General features: G+C 43.4%; 1 long non-coding RNA gene across 1 annotated transcript in view; it reads right to left on the bottom strand.

Moving 5' to 3' along the window:
• Nucleotides 1-1,636: 1,636 nt before the first annotated feature.
• Nucleotides 1,637-22,714, bottom strand: part of LOC138444818 (uncharacterized) — a 29,402-nt gene continuing 8,324 nt past the window's right edge. Inside the window, exon 2 of the long non-coding RNA XR_011258606.1 lies at nt 1,637-1,878. This is a non-coding gene — a long non-coding RNA (uncharacterized lncRNA). The remainder of the gene's footprint in view (nt 1,879-22,714) is intronic.

Genomic DNA, 22,714 nt, shown 5'->3' on the forward strand with positions numbered 1-22,714 from the left:
TACACATTACTATATACAAAATATAGGACCTACTATATACAAAACAAGGACCTACTGAATAGGACAAAGAAACAGAGTCAATATTTTGTAGTAATTTATAAGGGAAAAGAATCAGAAAAAGAATATATATATTAATATATAAATAAATCACTTGTCTTATATACCTGATACTAACATGATATTGTAAACCAATTATGCTTCAATTAAAAAAAGAAAATATAATTGTTAAAAAATATTTATGCTAATGTAATATTTTTGTTCATTTTCAATAAATTAATATTTAAATTTTTGTTTTAATTTTAATAGAAGAAATATTGACATAACCCATGTAAAGAGAGTTCCTTGGAGTCCTCAACAATTTTTTGAAGTGTAAAGAGGTTCTGAGATTCAGAAGTTTGAGAACTGCTGCTCTAGGACCACTCTTGGCCCCCATGTGTGCTCCTTCTTGCTCTTCCTGAGGGACCTCACTAAGACCCACCACTATCAACCACCACCTCCAAGCTGGTGACTGCTCTGGCCAGCGTGTGAGCGCCTGGGTACCGCTCTGCAAGGACCTGGAGAGAAGGGAAGGAGGATTGCCCCGAGAGTGGAACTGGATAAATCCAAACACAGAGGATGTGACTGACCACTCAGCCATTCAACAAATACTCATTGAGCACCAACCCGTAGCCATGTGCTATTTCAGATGTTGCAGCTATTTCAGATGTTGCAGTTACAGGGGCAAGCAAAATGGAAAATCTCTGAATGTTCTGTTATAGGGAGACCATGAAAGAGTATAATGGGAAATGAAGTCATACGTAGCAATGAAAGTGAAGTCGTTCAGTCGTGTCCAACTCTTTGAGACCACATGGACTGTAGCCTACCAAGCTCCTCCGTCCATGGGATTCTCCAGGCAAGAATACTGGAGTGGGTTGCCATTTCCTTCTCCAGAGGATCTTCCCGACCCAGGGATCAAACGCAGGGATCGAACCCGGGTCTCCCACATTGGAGGCAGACGCTTTAACCTCTGAGCCACCAGGGAAGCCCCTGGTGTACGTAGCGATAATACTAGAAATTATTTGTAAGAATTATTTGTAAGAATAATCCCAAATTCCAGGTTTCTTTCCCTATACGATTTCCAAAGGTGATATTCAGACAACAGACAGTGATAAAGGAATGCAATGTGACAAAGATTGTGTGTGGGGGGTGTATGTTTTTTTCTATTCCATAAATCATGTTTTCCCAGGAGCCATTCTGCTGCTATGGTTCTGGGAAGTAGGTGTTTACAGATTTCACCTTGGTGAGGAGGCAGATGTGATGCAAGAGAAGTTCCTGCCAGTCACAGGAATGGCGGGGAAGGAGGAGATCGAAGAGAGGAGACTTTAGGATTGACAGCTCAAGGACAAGACCAGACTAGCATTCTTGCAACACACGTTGGTGACAATCCAGAGAAGAGTCACCATGAGGTCACCTAAGCACCACCCTCTAGACACTGTCTCCAGGAGGAAGAGAACAAAAGTGAGAGAAACAGTTTTGGCAGAGAGTTGTCATCTTGGGATAACATTGTCTCACATTAGAAAACTGAGATACTTTCATTGGCAATTTGAAGCTCCATCTTCAACATTTTCTATGCATGACCTGTCATCAAATTTCAGTCTGAATGCATTAACCATTTATTGTTGCTGGGCTTGTATGTGAATCCCTGGGGCAGGGTACTCTAGTGATAATGACTCAATCAGACCCTTCCTTCTTTTAATCCTAAACCCAAGTGTAACGACCAGTTAGTCACATGGGAGACAGGAGGTTGAAGCGAAGAGATGCCAGAAGAAAAGACAACAGGATGGACAAGTCGTTTCTTCAGAAGGAAATGCTTCCCGTCTTCTCTGCCACTTTGGCCACCTGGAAAGAAAGAGCTGAGATTGATCTGACCGCCTACTACTGAAACATACACCCAGAAAGAGAAGAGAGGGTGAAGAGAAAAACAATGAGTGTGTGTGTGTGTTGGGGGTGGAGGGGGCCAGGGGGTGGGGTGACTCCTTCCATGCTGACCCTCAGAAAAGATAAAGAAGAAAGAAAGAGAGCCCCATTCACTTGTGGCCCTATTCATAACCTATGAACCTGGGGTCTCCTCTGTGGAGTCAGAATAAAAGCAAGGACCAAGGAAGAGCCTGAGTAGACACTTCTCATGCCCCAAATACAACATCCCTGAAAGTTAGGCATTTTTCTTTTTTAAGTCTGAGCTGTGTGGCATGTGGGATCTTAGTTCCCAAACCAGGAATCAAACCTGTTCTCCCTGCGCTGAGAGCACATCTTAACCACTGGACCTCCAAGGAAGTCCTGAGTTGCGTGTGTTTGCTCAGTCTTAACCCAACTCATCTGAGATCTCTTGGACTACAGCCCGCCAGGCTCCTCTGTCTATGGGATTTCCCAGGGAAGAATACTGGAGTGGGTTACCATTTCCTTCTCTAGGGGATCTTCCTGACCCAGGGATAAAACCCGTGGCTCCTGCATCTCCTGAATTGGCAGGTGGGTTCTTTACCACTGCACCACCTGGGTCCTGAGCTAGGCATTTTAAATAGGCCTATTTACTGAGGCTCAAGGAAAGAAATTGAAGTTCCACACTAAGGAAGGAGCAAAGTCAGAGTCTGCTCTTGGCTTGCAGGTTCCAGTAAACCATGCTGCTGCCCTTCTAAGCTCCCCCATCCCCCACAATTAGAACCTAATTGTTAGCATAGGTAGTCTTTAGTATATCTTGCAGTCCTGTGTCCTTCCCTACCCCAGGATATTAGATGAAATAACCACACCTATAGTCATTATTCGTTCATCCGGCTAATGTTTACTGAGACTGAGGCCTTTCTTCAGTTCTGAGCCCTGAAATTGCTTCTGTGATCCAGCGTCCTGAAATGTGGTATGAAGCTTCCCAGGTGATTAGCAGTAAGGAATCTGCCTGCCAATGCAGGAGATGCAAGAGACAAGGGTTTAATCCCTGGATTGGGTAGATATCCAGGAGTGGGAAATAGGTGCCCACTCCAGTACTACTGCCTGGAAAATTCCATGGACAGAGGAGCCTGGTGGGCCACAGTCCATGGGCTGGCAAAGAGTCAGACACAACTGAGCACTCACATGAGTGCACGTGCACACGCACACACACACACACACACACACACAGAGTGAAATGGATCCAGCCATAGGAAGAGAGCAGATTGAAAAATCAGGAAGTGGAGGATGAGAGGAGAAAGAAGACCAACAGTTAGCAGCCCTAAGGAGTCACCAGTCCTGGCAGTGAACAGGACAGGGACCACACTATTGGCATGAAGTGAGATCATGGTGATGAGGGCCCCTTTGCTGTGTGGTTTCTCCTTGACCATTTGCTATGCCAATAGAATCTTGTCCTATAGATCAGTTCAGTCGCTCAGTCGTGTCTGACTCTTTGTGACCCCACGGACTGCAGCACACCAGGCCTCCCTGTCCATCACCAAATCCTAGAGATTGCTCAGACTCATGTACATTGAGTCGGTGATGCCATCCAACCATCTCATCCTCTGACCTATGGATAGATTATACTTTAAAAAAAATTTTATTTGCAGGGAGTTCCCCTGTGGCCTAGTGGTTAAGATTTGGGGCTTTCCCTGCCATGGCCTGGGTTCAGTCACTGGCAGGGCCAAAAAATACACACACACATACACACACACACACACACAATAATTTGCTGTGGTATGTGGGATCTTTTTTAAAGAAATAATCTCACATAACTTTATTTTTGGCTGTGCTGGGTCTTTGTTGCTCCTCGGGCTTTTCTGTAGTTGCAGTGTGTGGCTTCTCATTGCAGTGGTTCCTCTTGTTGTAGCTCCTGGGTTCTAGAGCGCAGGCTCAACAGTGGTGGCGCACAGGGTCAGTTGCTCCTTGGCATGTGGGGTCTTCCCAGGTCAGGGATCAAACCGGTGTCTCCGGCATTGGCATTGGTAGGCAGATTCTTTACCATTGAACCACCAGGGAAGCCCAGTGTGTGACGTCTTTAGGTACTGCATATGAACTCTTAGCTGTGGCATGTGAGGTCTGGTTCCCTGACCAGGGACCGAACCTGGGTCCCTTACATTGGGAGTGTGGAGTCTTAGCCACTGGCCCACCAGGGAAGTCCCCGTACAAATATTTTTTGAAAGCTGATTGGCAGCTCCTAATGTTTCCCAACCGTCCAAACCATTCGAGTCATCTTCCGAATCTCTTTGAGGTGCCTACACAAAATGATCCAGATATCAGCTGTTAAAAGACAAACTGAAGCATATTAAAGATTTTAAGAGTTTATTGGAGCAGAAATCAATTGGAATCAGGCAGCACCAAAATAGAAGTATTTAGTAGTGCTTTCCACCAATAAGAGCTAGGGGAAAGACTTATAGAGAAAAGGTAGATTCAAAGCAAGGAAATTATTTGACTGGCTACAGCTTACACTCCTGCCTTATATGGGAAAGCTTGCTTGGCTGTTTGTGATTGGCAGTCCTGAGGTTTGGCTTTCTTAACCTTGAGGTATTTATAAGTTCCAGTTTGGGTTTGCTTAGGGCCTCTAAGGCACGTGGCTCAGTGGTAAAGAACCGGCCTGCTAATGCAGGAGACACAAGAGACGCGGGTTAGATCCCTGAGTTGGGGAGGTCCCCTGGGGTAGGAAATGACAACCCATGCCAGTATTCTCGTGTGGAGAATGCCATGGACAGAGGAGCCTGGTGGGCTACAGTCCATGGGGTGGAAAAGTGTCAGACACGACTGAGCACAGCACAGCACTAAGGCACTTGGCTGCACCCGGTCTCAGCTGTGGCGCACGGGGTCGTCTTTCTTCCCTGTGGCATCTTTAGTTTGCAGCATGTGAACTCTCAGCTGTGGCATGTGGGATCTAGTTCCCTGACCAGGGATCAAACCCTGGCTCTGCATTGGGAGGGCGGAGTCTCAGCCACTTGACCACCAGCGAAGTCCCTTATTTATTGATCATTCTTTTAAAAAATTTATCTTATTGAAGTATAATTGACTTGGGGCTTCCCAGGTGGCTCAGTGGGTAAAGGATCTGCCTGAAATGCAGGAGACATAGGAGACACGGGCTCAGTTCCTCAGTCAGGAAGATGCCCTGGAGGAGGGCATGGTTACCCACTCCAGTATTCTTGCCTGGAGAATCCCCATGGACAGAGGAGCCTGGTGGGCTACAGTCCACAGGGTCACAAAGAGTTGGACACGACTGAAGCGCACATGCACATAGCTGACTTACAATGCTGTGTTAATCTCTGCTGATTCAGATATATATATATATTTATTCTTTTCCACTATGGTTTATTAGGGGATATTTAATATAGTTCCTGTGCTATACAGTAGGACCATGTAGTTTATCTTCTCTATATAAGTTTGTATCTTCTAGCCCCAAACTCTCAATCCCTCGTTCCCCCATCCATGGCAAACTTTAAATCACAGACCATTTTAAACTATTCAACTTTTGTTAATGTGTGTTCAGGAAATATTAACCTAAATAAAATATAGTTTGTATAAAAAAAAAAAAGGCAAAAAACATGTCCTTAAAAAAAAAGAAAAGAAAAAAACAGCAACAAAAAATTCTGTCCTCTAAAGTTAAACAATGTTATGCCTAATTTTTAGACCATTTAGAAGGCAGCAGAGCATGGTGACAAAACAGCAGAGGCCCTTATGTTAGACCATCTTGGTGAAGCCCCAGTGACTGCATTTACCAGCTCCGTGACTTTGGAAGAGTTACTCGACTCCTCTCTGCCTTGTTTTTCTTATATGTAAAGTGGGAATTTTACATATTCAGAACTGAGAAGTAAGTGCACTAGTTACTGTCCAGCAGACAACAAATGATATTCGGTGAATGTCAGTTTCATCGTTAGTTTTCAGTTTCTTTCTATCTTCTGTCCTCCATTCGCACAGTTAAAGCCATTTACTTCTTTCTTTTAAAAATACCTATCTTGATTACAGAATTAATATATATTAGTAAAAGATTCAGAGGATATATAAAAAGATAAAAAAGAGGAAATAGATATTACTCACTAATCCAAAACCCAAAAGATATAACCGCTTTGAAAATGACTCTCAAGAAATCTAGTTACTAGCATTTCTGAGAAGTGTTTGAAACTTCAATTCTTTGGTTTTATGGAAAGAAAAATCTCCTTTCTAAGGTACTATTTCTCTTCCCTAGACTACCTCAGTACAACTCTGTACACTTGTAGATGAACTTTTATTCACCATTTACAGCTTTCTTTGCCAAAAGAAATCAATGCATGATCCTCAATATCCACTCAGTTCCCCTCTGACAGGCTCAGAGGAATCCATCATTGTATTTTCTAATCTCCTTGTCATCTGAGGAACAGGGACAGTGAGAGCTTGACAGGGCTCCTGGCCCCTGTGTTTAACTTGGGGACACTAAAGCCCTGGATGGACATGTGACATGCTGGAGGGCCTCCGTGGGGCTGGAATCAGAAGCTGGAGCACCTCATGTGCCCTCCCTGCCCCCACACGGTGCAGCTGTGCAAGGCTGGACTCAGAAAGTCTGCCCTGGGTGTGGGTGGTTTCCCACGTCTGAAACCACCAGGTCTGTGTGGGAGAAGCTGTTTTTAAAAAATAATGCGCAATCTCTGAACCTGGAAGAGGAGAGCTTGGGAGGAGAGATTTGATAGAGGCTGGTGGGAGGGCCTTTTCTCAGAAAAGGCAGGAAGAGGCCCTGAGGTTGAGGAAGGACATTTGCTAGAAAACACAGTGTTAACAAAATAACAGGGTAAAACCCACAGAACCACAGAAAGGAGTATACAAATTGAAACTGGGTGGTGTGTGTTCAAAGCTAGATTGGGTAATACATCTTTGAAGGAAACTCTAGTTTTATTTTATTTTTTAATTTTTAGGAAGAAAACCTACAAGGTCATCTTATTTGAAAATCTTATTAAGTAGGTGCTCCTTCCTCTAATGTGAATATTGAAGGTCTAGATTTCCATCAGGCATAAATCCTTTCAGAAAGATTTTCAGCACTGATTATTTCAATATGAATAAAAGTGAGATATTCAGGATCGTGTACAGAAAATTAAACGAGACATTTCCTCTGTGATTTCTATTCGGTCTGTTAAAAGAAAAGGCCACGACACTTTAGTAGTGTGTTTATATTTAGATAGTCAAAATTAACTAAGAGCATGCAAAGTGCTTGTCTTAGAGTAAACCTTCTGTACCTATTTATTTATTAACTTTTAAAGTGTCTTTATTTATTTGGCTGTGTTGAGTCTTAGTTGTGGCACTCAGGATCTTTGCTGAATCATTCAGATCTTTCATTGTGCTGTGGGTGAAGATGTGACATAAACTAGTTAGAACCTACTAGACCCAAGATGGTGAAAGATTTACTTCCAGTGGGACTTGGGCCTCATTATATGCCATTGCAGTACATCAGCTAAATGACTCAGCAGCAAGGGCCATGACAGTTTTGAAGCCAACCATGGAAGTCCAAAAAGGGGGCGGTGGCCCAGTTCCTGGAAATCCTCTCCCCTTCCCCAGATAATTGGAATAATCCTCCCACTCATTAGCCTATGAAATTATGCAGCCCATAAAAACTAACCATGCCATATTTTGGGATCTCTCACCTTCCAAGACGGCTCACACTCTGTTTATGGAGTGTGACTCTCTCTCAATACATCAATTTCTCGCCTATCACTTTGCCTGTTGCTGAATTCCTTCTGCACCGAAACATGAAGAATATGAGTTTCATTAAGTCCTGAGACCAGGTGTTCAATTTCAGCTGGGAGACTGTGGGCTCAAGTCTCCTCCTAAGCCAGAAGTTGTGGGTTCAAGTCCCAATCTTAAGTATGCAGCCTTAGCATGAGAGAAAGGGAGAGATCAAGGTGAATCTAAATGTTTGGACTGAGCAACTGATAAGCCAATCACTGAGGTGGAGAAAACTACAAGAGGCACAAATCTGGGGGGTTGGGAATTGGGTATTCTGTTTTGGATATGCACATTTAACAGGCCTGAGAAACATACACTGGCAATTTTCAAGCAGGCAATTGAATATGAATCTGGAGGTCAAAGGAGAGATCTGGCTGGAGATGTATATTTAGGAGTCCTCAGCATACTAGTAGTATTTAAAGCTACACGCTGCTTAAGATCATCTGGGGCTATAGCAAGAAGAGGGAAATTGTTCTGACTACTCAGCCCTGAGACACGACATCCACAGAGGAGGAATTAGCAGAGAAGACAGGCCAGCCAGTGAGACAGAGTGGCAGTAAGAGCGAGTGCTGTCTTGGAAGCCAAGGGAAGAAAGTGTTTTGGGGAGCAGAGGAAGATCAGCTGTGGAAACGCTGGTTTGACTGTCAAAGTTAATAGCATGGACCTCACAGGGCATCATGACAAAAACAATGAAAAGATGATTAGAGGAGATTCCAAAGAGAATGGGGAGAGACAGACTGGAGACAGCATGCACTGACAATGTATGTCTTCAAGTTTTGTAGAAAGGGAAGCAGATAGATAGGGTAGCAGCCAGTGAAGTGAAAGCGAAAGTGTTAGTTGCTCAGTTGTGTCTGACCCTTTGCGACCCCATGGACCATAGCCTGTCAAGCTCCTCTGTCCATGGAATTCTCCAGGCAAGAATACTGGAGTGGGTTCCTATTCCCTTCTACAGAGAATCTTCCCGATTCAGGGATCAAACCCTGGTCTTCTGCACTGCAAGCGGATTCTTTACCATCTGAGCCACCAGAAGGGGGATTAACGTGAAACTGAGAGGTAAATATTGTTACATGCTAAGGTGAGGATATTTTAGGACATATTCATAGACTGAGGAGAATGATCTAGTAGAGAGGAAAATTTGAGTATGCAAGGGAGAGAGGAATAATTTCTGAAGCCATATCTTCGAGTAGGTTAGAGAATAGTGGGTCTAGTACCCAAGTGAGACAATGATATTGAACAGGGAGCTTGGATAGTTTATCTGTGATGACATGTGATAGAGTAGAGGATAAGGCAGATGTGATAATGGGAGCTCCTAGAAGACTTTTTTCTGGTTGCTTCTCTTTTCTTAAGGAAATGGGAGGTGAGGTCATCCATGTGAGGTTTAGGAGAGAAAAGAAGGTGTGAAACAGCTGCCGTGGAGAGTGGAAGAGTGAACGACGGGGGACAATGGGATAGGGATGCCAGGCAGCACTCAGGGGACACCTGAGGTTAGTGGTCATAATTTAACGTGAGCCACTCCGCACAGTCGGTTGCTCTCCTCCAGCCACATTCAGCTGCACTGGTGCAAAGGTGGAGCTGATGGACAGTTAGTTTTGCCATGGGCTAGGCTTTTACCAGGCAAGTTTGCTGAAGGGAGCGGTGTAGGGAGTAACGAATCATGGATGGAAGATAGTTCAGGACAGACATGATGATGTTATGGACAGTGAAATAGTTTGAGGATTAATGAATTATGGATCCCAGACAAAGAAAGAATTACTCAAGTCACAGCTTCCAACACTGGAGGCAGTGGTCAGAGAGTGGTTTGCTTAAGACGATTTTGAAGGCAACTCCTGGAAGAGCTGACTATAGAACCTTAGAATTCAGAAGCTCCACAGACCAAGTGTTCAATTTCAGAGTATGAGGTGTTCATAACTAAAATTTTGGTATGTGCTGTAGGAATAGTTTGTGAAGAGAAGGGAAAAAGAGACAGTAATGAAGATGCCTTTAACAGAAGGAAATGGATTATCATTTTAAGCATAAAGAAAATAAAGCCAGAATCAAGGTCACAGAAGTCCATGTGGGAAAGGGGAAAACTGGAAAGAGATTTGTCCCACATTTCAAGGTCATAGTGATTGATGTAGGCAGGTGAAGGGAATTGGAATCAATGTTAAAAGCAAAAATAGAAATACATGACACTGTTGATCCACGAGGGGACTTTGCACAGTTGTTGTCAAGAATTGTTGAAGTGCTTGATTTCAAAGCACTTACTAATGACATCAAGAGTTGTTTGGTCACTGGTTGCCATGTGTGATGATGAGACCAACTGGAAAGTCTCATTAGTCCCCTCCCTTCTCAGTGATCATTTGTTTCAGGGAAGCTCAAGTAACAGGGATGAGTCGGAACAATAAATCACGTTATCTAGACACACTATCTTCAAACACAGGCATCTGAAAGCATAGGCAGGAGACCTCTGGCCACTCAAAGAAAACTCAATAAAAGTTTAGTCAGTAACTTAGATGGCAGACCTTTCTGTGGCTTATCATTTACCCTTGAAAGTTATCATCTATTGAAAGATTCAAATAAAAATAAGCTCAAAAATGAATGCTTGGGAGTTCCCTGGGATGTCCAGCGGTTAGGACATAGTGCTTCCACTGCCATAGCCCTGGATTCAAACCCTGGTCAGGGATCTTACCCACAAGCCATCTGGTATGGCCAAAAACCCCAAAGAATTCTTAATGTGGTGATGATTGCATAACTCTGTAAAAATATTAAAAGTTATTGAATTGTATACTTAAAATGGGTAAATTTCATGAAATATAAAATTACACCTAAGAAACCTTAAAAAAACTGAATTAATATTTATTAAATATTATAACAACATATTTGAAAATTTAATTCAGGGTTGAGCTCAAAGTCATACTGACTGTTGATTTACTATTAAAAAAAGCAGCCAACCAGGGTATAGCCCTAAAAAAAGGAAAATCCACTGGAAAAGAATTAGGTCACTTACTATGTGTTTCTAGTACTAGTTAATACAAACCAGCAGTGAAACTGTAACATTGCCCAGGATAATAACCAGAGTTTGTGTAAGGCTCCAGAAAATTCTTTCCTTGCAACACTTCTTGGCTAGCTTGCTCTTGCTCTTTCTGGTAACGTCCAGCCCACGTTGTCCCTGGACTTCTTAACCTTTCTTTGCTTGTCCTTTGGATGTATTTTGCTGCCTGGACTGTAATTCTTTTTTATACTGAAGCTAGTAGTTAACTAGAAGACACTAGTAGATTTTGCTGACAGGAAAAAGGCCAAGTAGGAACTTGCATGTAAATCAGCCTGCTAGTTAGTCATCATTCTCACCAATAAAACGATGTACCTGGAAGGTGACCAATGAAACTCCATAATTGGAATGAGCGTCTGGCCTGGTTCCTGCGGACTTGGAAAGCCCGTAGTTCATACCCAAGTGTACAGAGGAGGGGCCGCTGCCTCATGATCTCTTCACAGCTGTTATTTTGAAATAATTATTCATGGCAGTGAGCTGTCACGGAATATTCGAGGCGTATGCCTGTGTTACGAAACAACATTTGATGTTTACCGCCATGGTGAAATGCTTAGAACACCAAGCAGTGGTAGGCGAACTGAAAGTCTCCAGTCAGGAGGCCTCCTTTTGGGAATAATTAAAACGTGTCGAGTCCTGCCTCTTTGCTTTTCTTCTCATGATTCTCCCTGATCTGCTGCCCCGTTCACCTGCCCACACCCGTTCCCCAAGCCTTCCTGGAGCGCTAGCTCGAAGACAGTCTCTCCTAAGTTCTCACCCAGGTGCTTCCCCCTTAAGCATCTGTATGATTTAGGGAAGTTATTTTACCTTCTTCGGAAAATGGGACAATATTTCGCAAGGTAGTGGTTTGGCACTAGATGCTCGGTAAAAATTAATACCTTTCCTGACTGTTTTAGGAGAGTAAAAATATATCACGTTCCTCTGAATGGAATGTACTTCACAAGTCAGTGCTTTATTTTAAGCTCCCTTGTACTTTTGCTCACTGTTTCATGGACACTATTTATCTTATACCCACAGTGAGCCTCAACCCTCCCAGGGACATAGAAAAGCTTTTACTCTTTTCTGAAGTCCTCTTGGAGTGTCTACTTAGTCACAGAGCAAGAACATGTAGGTTTGGACTAGGCTGTGGCTGGTGGGCAGTTTACTTTGTTGACGTCACTGTTTTCAGTTCAGTTAGGTTGTGGTAATAAGATCAGACCAGGTGGCTAGGATGTAGGGACCCTGTGATTGGGTTGTTGGACATGAGTCACTGGCAGACCACTGAGGAGGGTTATCTCTTGGAAGCATAGGAGTTCAGTTTCTCAGAAAGTAGAAAGCTCTCAATGACTTTTATTAATCAAAATAGAAGGCTTTTTATACCATCTAATATGTGAAACTTCTACTGTTCTCAATTTGTGCTCAGTTGCTCAGTCCTGCCCAACTCTTTGTGACCCCAAGGACTATAGCCCGCCAGGCTCCTCTGTCCATGGGATTCTCCAGGCAAGAATACTGGAGAGGGTTGCTACTTCCTCCTCCGAGGCATCTTCCCACCCAGGGATGGAACCCCAGTCTCTTGTGTCTCCTGAACTGGCAGGTGGATTCTTTACCACTGCGCCACCCGGGAAGCCCCTTCTTAATTTACTCTTACCCAGTAGCCATGCCAGAATCTTGAGACATGCTTAAATCTTCCCTCTTTACCTCCATCACATCCATACGGATATCGCCAGCAAAATCCAGTTGATTCTATCTCTTCCATGACTCTTCTGATCGGTCTTCTTGTCCTCCCAGGCCTCAGTGTAGGCTCCCATCAGCTCTTACCTGGATCTTTAGAATAACTTTGTTACTAAATTCACCCCTCTGTAATTTTCTTCCAAAATGCTGCCACCAGTGATCTTTGTCAAACAGCCACCAAATCAGGTTATCTTCCTTTGTAAAATCTTTTAAGGATTTGCCACTATTGACAGAGAAAATATTCTCTACTCGCTCTCCTATGGAGTCCATCACCTTGAATCTCTGTCTCCCTTACAATCTTTATTCTCCATCATTCTTCCCTTCACATCCTCACCCCAGTTACAACTTGCAGGTGCTGTGCTCTTTCAGGCTTCTTGGCCTTTAAATGTTTTCTTGTCCTGGAATGCCCTCTCTTTCATGTCTTTGACAGCATCATGCTTTGGAGCAAAGGCTCTGGGCAGACACCTTCATTTGATACTGACTCCTCTGCTTGCCAGCCGAGATGTTGGGCAAGTTATTTTAAAATACTTCATATTATTTTATATAGTAACAGAGAAGGCAATGGCGACCCACTCCAGTACTCTTGCCTGGCAAATCCCATGGATGGAGGAGCCTGGTAGGCTGCAGTCCATGGGGTCGCTAAGAGGTGGACACGACTGAGCGACTTCACTTTCACTTTTCACTTTCATGCATTGGAGAAGGAAATAGCAACCCACTCCAGTGTTCTTGCCTGGAGAATCCCAGGGATGGTGGAGCCTGGTGGGCTGCCGTCTATGGGGTCACACAGAGTCGGACACGACTGAAGCGACTTAGCAGCAAAGGGACTTCACAGATGTTAAGGATCTTGAGCTGGGTAAGTATCCTGGTTTGTCCAGGTGGGTCTCAAGTAATCACAAGGGGCCTTATAAGAGGAAGACAGGATGGTCAGAGAGATGAGGAGAAGGCAGAGTGATGATGAGAACAGAGCCTGCAGTGAGGCAGCCGTGAGCCAAAGGCTGCTGGCAACCTTGAAAAGCTGGGAGAAATGAGGAACAGATTCTCCTCTGGAGCCTCCAGAAAGAACCAGCCCTGTCAAACACATTGATTTTTAACCTTTAGGACTCTTTTCTGACTTCTGATCTCCAGAACTGTAAGAGGATACATTGGTGTTGAATTAAGCCACTAAGTGTGTGTTAAATTGCTACAGCATTAATAGGAGATGGAGTGAATTCCGTAACATTTACGTATCTATATCTATATATGGTTTTTAATTCATATGTTTCCCCATTAGGCTGTGTAGGTGTGTTTCTTAGGGTCTGATGATTTTTTCTTCTTCTTTGTGACGAATGTGAACAAATCCTTACTTCAAATTGTGTTTATTTCAGGAGGGTGAAGACTTGGGTACCAAACTCTACAGTTTGGTACTTACCCAGCTCAAGATCCCTAACTTAACATCTGTGAAGTCCCTTTACTATATAAAATAATATAAAGTATTTTAAAATAACTTGCCCATCATCTCAGCTGGCAAGCAGAGGAGTCAGGATTCAAATGAAGGTACCAAATGAAAGAATAGACAGAGACAAAACCCAGTTCAATAAGGCCCTCTCTGCCAAGGAAAAGTCAAGGTGCTCTTGCTTCTTATTAATATTTTAAAAACACTCCCTAGTCCCATGTCTGCATACCTAGCACTGTGCTTGGCACATTCTTAAACTCATATAAATATCTGATGAAGGAAAGGTTATGGTATCAAGTGTGATCTTGCATTTGATTGGATTCAGTTCACACCAGAATGGAGGCACAAGTTGTGAACTCTCCAATAAGGTTCTGTCTCCAACAAGGACAGGTCTGTGAGATATGTCGAAGAAATGGCTGAAAACAGGTCTGGGGATTGTTGTAGAAAAAGAGAGGTGACTATAATTAAAGGAGTGCCTGGTCCTGGAATATTTTACATGATAAATATTTCATAGGGTTTTGGTCTCTCTAGCATAAGATAGAGCTAGAAAAAAATCCAGAGAAGGATGTTAAAGATGATCAAAGCAGAGGGAATTAGGTAGGTATGGTAGTAAAAATAAAAAAGATTCTATTTGAAAAAAAAATTAAAGTCTTAAATTCACAAATAATAATCACAGATTACTTTCTCAAACCTGAAAAAAAAAGAAGTAGGTAACATTTCTTAAGCTTGAAAATCCTTCTACTAAAAATAAAAGCGAAATACCTCTTTATATCGCACACATGAAAATATAGAATTCATTACTCTGAAAGGCTGTGCCTACCAGAAATGTAAATACTGCAGAGAGAGCTGAATTAGGGGTCAAGCCAGGCAGCAGTGGCCTGAACTACCTCTAAGAGGCACAAATCATTGCTAAATACATTAGATTGTGGTGTCTCTGTTAATTCAGGTTTTCCAAATACAGCTTTTTACAATTTTACACTTGTAAATTGCCTGTCTCTGTTAAAATAAACAGTGCCCTTGAGTGGAATTTAAAAAGAAAAACAAGAAAAGTCTTACCATTTGGATTCATGTCTTTTGAAATGCTTTCGAATTACACATATAAGTAGCCTCGTCAACTAAACTTTTGGATTGAATAGAATGAATGGCCTTAGTGCTATTTACCATAAGGGAATGATTTATTTTCTCATGCACACTTTAATCTTTTTAACATAATTTACAGAAAGTTATCTGGTGCAAAAAGCCACAAAAGGAAACTCTACAGAGAATAAGGACCACAGAAAAGTGAGAACCATCGTACAGATTGTTTTGAGGACATTTAACGTATGATTTTGGTATAAGGTAGGGATCTGATTTTATCTTCCAAATGACTAGACAATTGTCTCAATGCTATTTATTAAATACTTTGTCTTTTCTCTTCCCTGGTGGCTCAGATGGTAAAGAATCTGCCTGTAATGCGGGAGACCCATTCGATCAGGTCAGGAAGATTCCCTGGTGAAGGGAATGGCAACCCACTGCAGTATTCTTGCTTGGAGAATCCCATGGACAAAGGAGCCTGGAGGGCTACAGTTCATGGGGTCACAGAGAGTCAGACGGCTAACACTTTCACTTTATCTTCTCTCTAATGTTTTAAACACCATTTTGTTGTATACTAAATTCCCATATCAATGGCAGTTCTTCAGGTAATATGTAGAAGTGAATTTGAAACCAATGGGAGGAGGAAGTCCATGACAAGAGCAGGATTGGCTCCTAAACTGTCAGGCCACGGGAGTTTCCAGCAAGGCAAGGATGGGGACTTCCTAAAGCTAGTGCTGTACTTTTTGATATTAGGCAAATAAATTGGCAGCCTAATACTCTACATTCTATTAGTATGAATTGATTGGACACTGATTAGTCCATTTCAAGTTTTTTCTTTCTAGAATCTATAAAACAATATTACTAATTCTTTGGCGCAGAAAATAAGATTGGGATATTTATTCTCCAGCTCCCTTCCAGTGATACCCCTCAGAGTACTGGTGTCACAACTCCTGTCTCTTGATTCTGGTAACCTCCCTCTCCTCCTGCTCTTTTGGACCTTAACTGCTGTTAGCCCTGGGTCCTTGCAGGATCCCTATATCTCTCCCACATTTTCAAAATAGGCTGGTGATATGCTGGTAGATAGCTGGGGCCAAGGGATGTGGGAGAGCCTTAACTTGTAGTACCTGCCACTTGCTCTGATATAAATGTTCCTATCATGGCCCATCTTAAGCTACCAGTGTGAACTCACTGAACCCAGAGCTGGGAGGAAATGCTAAGAGGTGGCTTTTATAAACTGTTATGAGCCAGCTCCAGCACAGCACTCACTGAGATGGTCCTCTTATAAATGAATTCTTTCTAAATTATCCTAATTAGAGTTTGCCATCTGATTCCTTGGAGAAGGAAATGGCAACCCACTCCAGTATTCTTGCCTGGAGAACCCCATGGACAGAGGAGCCTGGTGGGCTATACAGTTCATGGGGTCACAAAGAGTCGGACACGACTGAGTGACTACACACTTATCTGATTCCTATTGGGCCCCGAACTGATTCCGATACCATCCTGGACCATTAAATGTTTAATCAGAGAGAAAAGAGCTCTCTTTTCTATAGGACTTAAATCTGGGAGGATGTGAAACTAGAGCTTCAGAAGCTGAGAGCAAAGGCAACCAGGAGGAAGGCAGAGCTAAGAGACGGAAGTAGACAAGTCCTGGCCATATCATCTCAGCCTGGATTCTGCTGGTGTGAGGCCTTTACCAAGGCCACAAAAGCAGAACCCAGAGCCAAGGTCACCTCAAAAGCTGACAGAGCCCCTTTGTAACTTTGCCAAAAGGCCCCCTGATCATCATAAGCAGGCTTCCTGACCCATATTAGGCAAATATGCCCACCTCAGTAGTCACCCTATAGCGCCCTAACCAATCACCTAATGCCAACCTTCTAGCAGGAATTTTATTCACCTTGAAGTTCTAAAAATTGGCTACTAACCCGTGAAAAGTGTCTTTTCCTGGTCTGTCAGGAGGTCAGCCTGCCTGTGCTTGCAGTGCCCACTTTATCTCTGCTCTTTGTTCTTAATAAATCCACTCCCTTCTGAAATGCTCTGTGTCTGGAAATTCTTTTCCAGCTCCTTCTCAGATTGCCTCAGCAGATAACGGCCATACTTGTTAAGACTTATTTTTTAATTTGACTGCCTCAGGTCTTAGTTGTGGTATATGGGATCTTTAGTTGTGGCATATGGGATCTAGTTCCATGACCAGAGATCTAACCCAGGCCCCCTGCATTGGGAGGGCAGAGTCTCAGCCACTGGACCACCAGGAAAAGTCCTGATACAGAAAAGTCCCGATACAGCCATACTTGAAGTGAACTGTGCCCTGGCCTTTTCAGGACCATGAACTAGTAAATTTTCAGGACCATGAACTTATAAGTCCTCTCTCTCTCTCCCCCTCTCTTTTTCTATTGATTTCTTTATTTTTTGCTTAAGCCAGTTTCTCTTGGAATTTTACCATTTGCACATGGAAGATAGCTAATAAATATACAATGGCACGGTGTGGTTTGGCTCTTTGCTCCCCTGGCTTTCTGCACTCCAGCTTCACTGGTTTTCTTTCAGTCACTTAGAAGCTCCTTTGCTCCTCTGCTGCAATTGCTTTGCAGGTCCCATTGCCTCTGCCTGGAACAGTCTTCCACCCTCTTTGCCCGTTTAGCTCCTACTCATCTTCCAGATCCCTGACTGGTGTCACTCTGCTAGTTGGTTTCAACGTGGCTCCTGGTGAATTATACCTTCTGGTATTCATGTCCTTTTGTAGTCTCCTCCCCCTTGACTCTGGCTTGGTGCTGTGACTGCTGTAAACAACAGAATTCAGCACCAAATGGGGCTGTGCCCGTCCCGAGGTTAACCCTTAAGAAAAGCTGGAAGCTTCTACTTTTGTGCTATTGGAAGACTTGGGCCAGTATAACAAAGGTCTGATTTCCCTGCTGGAGAGACCAAATGGAGAGGCTTCTCCTGAGAACCCTAGCTGTATCCTAGCCTACGTGCCAGCTGCATGCAGCTGTGTGAGTGACCCCTGAAAAGACTGGCAGGGGAACGAACTAGCTCCACCCAAATCACAAAGTTATGAGCAGGTAGAATAAAAGGCTCCTCTTCTTCAAGATGGTTGCTTTTAGTCATTACATTTTGGGCTAGCTAGTTGTGCAGCAGTGGATAACTGAGTCATCCGGAGAAAATGCCTCCAAAAAAGGAAAAGAAAATTTCTCCAACATTCCTAGACCAAGTCATTCCCCAGTTAGACATTATCAGAGTACCATGCACGTGGCTTTCATGATACTCAGCATAGTTTGTAGTGATACGTTTACAAGAATGACTTTTTTTTGGGTGTTCCTTCCCTTTGATAATTTCAGGATTATTGACCACCCCATTCCCCACCCTGGGGAAGGAAACAGCAATCTGCTGCAGTTTTCTTGCCTTGGAAATTCCATGGACAAAGGAGCCTGGTGGGCTACAGTCCATGGGGTCTCAAAGAGTCAGACATGACTGAGAGACTAAGCAACAACAACAAAGGATATTTACCCAACTTCAAGACATGAGTCCTTGCAATCATGGTTAACCACCTAGTCTGCCCCATCCCAGGGTTGAGAACCCTAGAGAACTAGGGTTCTCTGCTTTTATTTGTGCCGAATCTGCCACTGATGCTCTGAATGTAGGTTCAGTAGAAGTTTTTACATAGAAGTTTAGCACAGCAAATATTCCATATTCCTCTCCTCCACTCCATTCATGATTCTACTCTCAAGCATTACGCCCTATTAATAGGGAAACTAGATTAAAAAAGACTCATGGTTTACAGGTTTACAGTATTCAGATTTACACAGCAGTTTCTTCCAAATTATACTCAGGGGTATAAATCAGGGACTAACATCGGCTCACTCACCAAGTACAGAGCCTTCCAGTTCTAGAGGATTTTGCTGGAGAGTCATTTAGTTAAAAAAAGAAATTTATATCAGTAATAAATCTCTGGAGAAGTACTCTGTGTTCTTTTGACAATTGATTGTTTCTAGGTGGCTACTTCAACTAACATTATCCAAAAGATAGAGTTCTGTTAGAATATAGAATAATGCTTTCTGAGAAGTTATTTCTATTTTTATTGTTTAAAGTTGAGACCTGGGTTCAATCCCTGGGTTGGGAAGATCCCCTGGAGAAGCAAAAGGCTACCTGCTCCAGTACTCTGGCCTGGAAAATTCCATGGACTGGATAGTCCATGGTTATAAAGAGTAGGACACAACTGAGCTTCTAAAATAGAAAAAAAGAAAAGAAAGTTGAGACAGGAGATTTATCATGGAGTATACTTCCAAAGGATCAGAACTTTCAGTAAATTTATTCTGTGTTATTTTCATTAAAAAAAATATTATAGATCATAAACCTCTGCCAGATTGGACATTTGGGTTGCTGTGTTTGTGGGGAGAGGGCATAAGGAGGCCTAAACATTAAGCAGCTTAGAACTGACTCTCCTGGTGTTACAAAGTTTCAGCCATGGTGACTGAAGGTGTATGAGGATCCCCCTAACCCATCCGCTTGCTCAAGTGCTCCATCAGCCTCCACAGATCTCACGACAAAGACCGTGCTGCCACCTTCTCTCTTTTGCTGTTGACTTTGCTCTAGTTCAGCCTGTGGAATTTTGTGGTGGCCTCATAAGTGGGTTTCCTGCCTTCGGTCTCTTCTTCACTCTGTGAGTGTGTGCTAAGTCAGTTCAGTCATGTCAGACTCTTTGTGACCCCATGGACTGTAGCCCGCCAGACTCCTCTGTCCATGGGATTCTCCAGGCAAGAGTACTGGAGTGGGTTGCCATTGCCTCCTCCAGGGCATCTTCCCAACTAGGACTGAGCCCACATCTCTTATGTCTCCTACATTGGCAGGTGAGTTCCTCACCAGGAGCACCGCCTTCACTCCCTCTACCTCCGAATCCATTTCTGGATTCACCCCACCGCTGGGGCGACTGGCCACTCCCTTTCATAAAACCCTGCCAGGACTCACCATCCTCTGCTGCTAAGGTCCCTAACTCATGGTCCACAGATATTAGGCAGATAAGGGGCCAGGAACCCTTTGAAGATGTGCAGACAACTGACATGACTATGTCCATTCCTTGGGAGAGCATTCCTAACATGACTATGTCCATTCCTTTCAAGAGCCACAGTCTTGAAAAGGTCTGTGGCTCCCCAAGAGGGAAGAACCACTGGCCTACAGGAGACAAGCAAATTCCTTGACAAGTAATGTGATTGTTGGAAGGGTGATGGAGGCGATGAAAAGATGCTCTAAATACCACAAGGAAAAGGTATGATTTCCAATCTGGTAAATGTTGTGCTTAACAAAACAAGACTTGGGTGGGAGGAGAGATAAATTAGGAGTTTGGGATTAACATATACATACTGTCATATATAAAATAGATAACCAACAAGGACCTACTGTATAGTAAAGGGAACTCTACTCAATATTTTGTAATAGTATCTAAGGGAAAAGAATCTGAAAAAGAATATATTTATATGAATCACTGTGCTATACACCTGAAACTAACATGACATTGTAAATCAACTATACTTCAATTTAAAAAATCAAAACAAAAACAACAACAGAAAAGCAAGACTTGGCAGCATCCTCCCCAAAGGAAGGCCAAAGCTTTCCTTGTCCTCAAGTTCCCATAAAGACACCCTAAAATGATGCTGCTGAGGTCTTCCCAGGTGGCATTAGTGGTAAAGAACCTGCCTGCCAATGCAGGAGACATAAGATCCTCTGGAGGAGGGCGTGGCAACCAACCTAGAGAATCCTATGGACAGAGGAGCCTGGAGGGCTGCAGTCCATGAGATTGCAAAGAGTCTGGCATGACTGAAGCGACTTAGCACGCTTGCATACTGATGCTGCCACTGGACCAGCATCCTTTTTGAGGAGAGACCATCCCAGTCCCTTTCAGGATGGCCAGTTGGTCTCAGACGCTGAGAGCTCTTCTGTGTTCCTGCCAGCCTCCTTTTGCAAACTATGAATTAACTTTCTCATGGTAGGAAGCACCCTGCCCTGGGGAGGATATGCACTTCTGCCTTTTCTCAGGTTGTAATATAGATGATGTGTAGCAGGCTCAGTGCATTCCTAAGCAACCACAGTGGACCCAGGTGGAATCCTAGAACAATTTCCAGTGACATCTGAATCTGACTTTCCCAGGCGGGATAAGGCTTCAGGTTACTGGAAGCTTTATCTCCCCCAGGACACACAAGGCCCTTTTTAACTGGCTGCTGCTCCAGGTCTGACATGGGCCCTGTGTTCCAAACATACTAAAATATTCGAATCTCTCTGAACCAGCCGTGCACATTCATGACTCTGCCTCTGACACAACATCAGTCATTATCAACATCATCTCCAACTAAAACTCTGTGAGGTAGGTCATATTATCTGTAGTTTAAAATGAGGACCCTGAGGGACTCCCCTGGCAGTCCACTGGTTAAGACTCTGTGCTTCAAATGCAGGGGATGCAGGTTTGATCCCTGGTCGGAGAACTAAGGGGGCTTTCCAGGTGGCCATAGTAGTAAAGAATCCATTTGCCAATGCTGGAGACTTGAGATGCGGGTTTGATCCCTGGGTTGGGAACATCCCCAGGAGGAGGGCATGGTAGCCAATTCCAGTATTCTTGCCTGGAGAATTCCCATGGACAGAGGAGCCTGGTGGGCTACAGTCCATAGGGTCACAGAATCCAACACGATTGAATCAACCTAGCACGCATGCTAATAAACCTAAGAGCCTGCATGCTGTGAAGCCAAAAAAATAAAATGAGGCTGGTAAGAGTTAATTTCTTTGCCCAAACCTAACAAAGAAAGTGAGTGTGACCTAGAATTGCCTCTGGTGAATGACTTTTCCTGACAGCATCAGCTTGCCTTACTTCCTTGTAAAACCTGCTCTGACTACTTCAGATATTAGGCATCCATTCCTTTATGTTTCCACTAAATCTTCAAACATTTTTCACCATAACAGTAACATATATTTATTATATAAAGTTGTGAGAGCTAAAAATTATTCCTCAATAGTATATCTATCCCTGGTGGCTCAGATGGTAAAGAATCTGCCTGCAATGCGGGAGACCTGGGTTCCATCCCTGGGTTGGGAAGATCCTCTGGAGAAGGGCATGGCAACCCACTCCAGTATTCTTGCCTGGAGAATCCCATGGACAGAGGAGCCTGGTGGGGTACAATCCATAGGGTCTCAAAGAGTTGGACATGACTGAGTGACTAACACCTAACCAAATACCATCATGGTTATTTTTTAAAAACCATTTTTATCCTATTTTAAGTATTTTCATAACTATTCTTATAGATTTTAAAATATTGCTGTAATCACTATGTGTGCATTACTTGGGAGTCTACTTTTGGTGGGGGGAGCTGGTAATATTAGTGGAAACGTTTCCCTGTATTATTACAATACCTTTGCTTTCTCAGTTAGAATACTTTTGCTTTCTCAGTTAGAATACTTTTGGATCCAAGTTAACAACCATCTCAGAATGTCCTGAACAATAAGGCATGCGTCATAATCACTGCTATAACAAGAGCCACAGAAGTAGGGCAGGCTTCAGGCAGGCTATAATTTGAGTTTCTACTCTGTTTTTCTGCAGTTCTCTCCTATCTGCAGTTGCTCCACACTCCTGCCACGGGCTGACATTGTCCTCAGGGCCCCTCACATCAAAGCTGAGATAGCCTCTTCCTGGCTTGTGAAGGGGCTAAATGCTACCCTGATGATGGAATAAAGTTCCACTTTTAGGTCTGACTGGGTCAAACTTAAAAGCACTTGTAGGTCATGTGCTTTCCCCTGGACGTAGAATAATTGCTGGGGGAATCTAACTCTAACCT

This window comes from Ovis canadensis, chromosome 8 (assembly GCF_042477335.2).
Source record: "Ovis canadensis isolate MfBH-ARS-UI-01 breed Bighorn chromosome 8, ARS-UI_OviCan_v2, whole genome shotgun sequence".
NCBI lineage: Eukaryota > Metazoa > Chordata > Mammalia > Artiodactyla > Bovidae > Ovis > Ovis canadensis.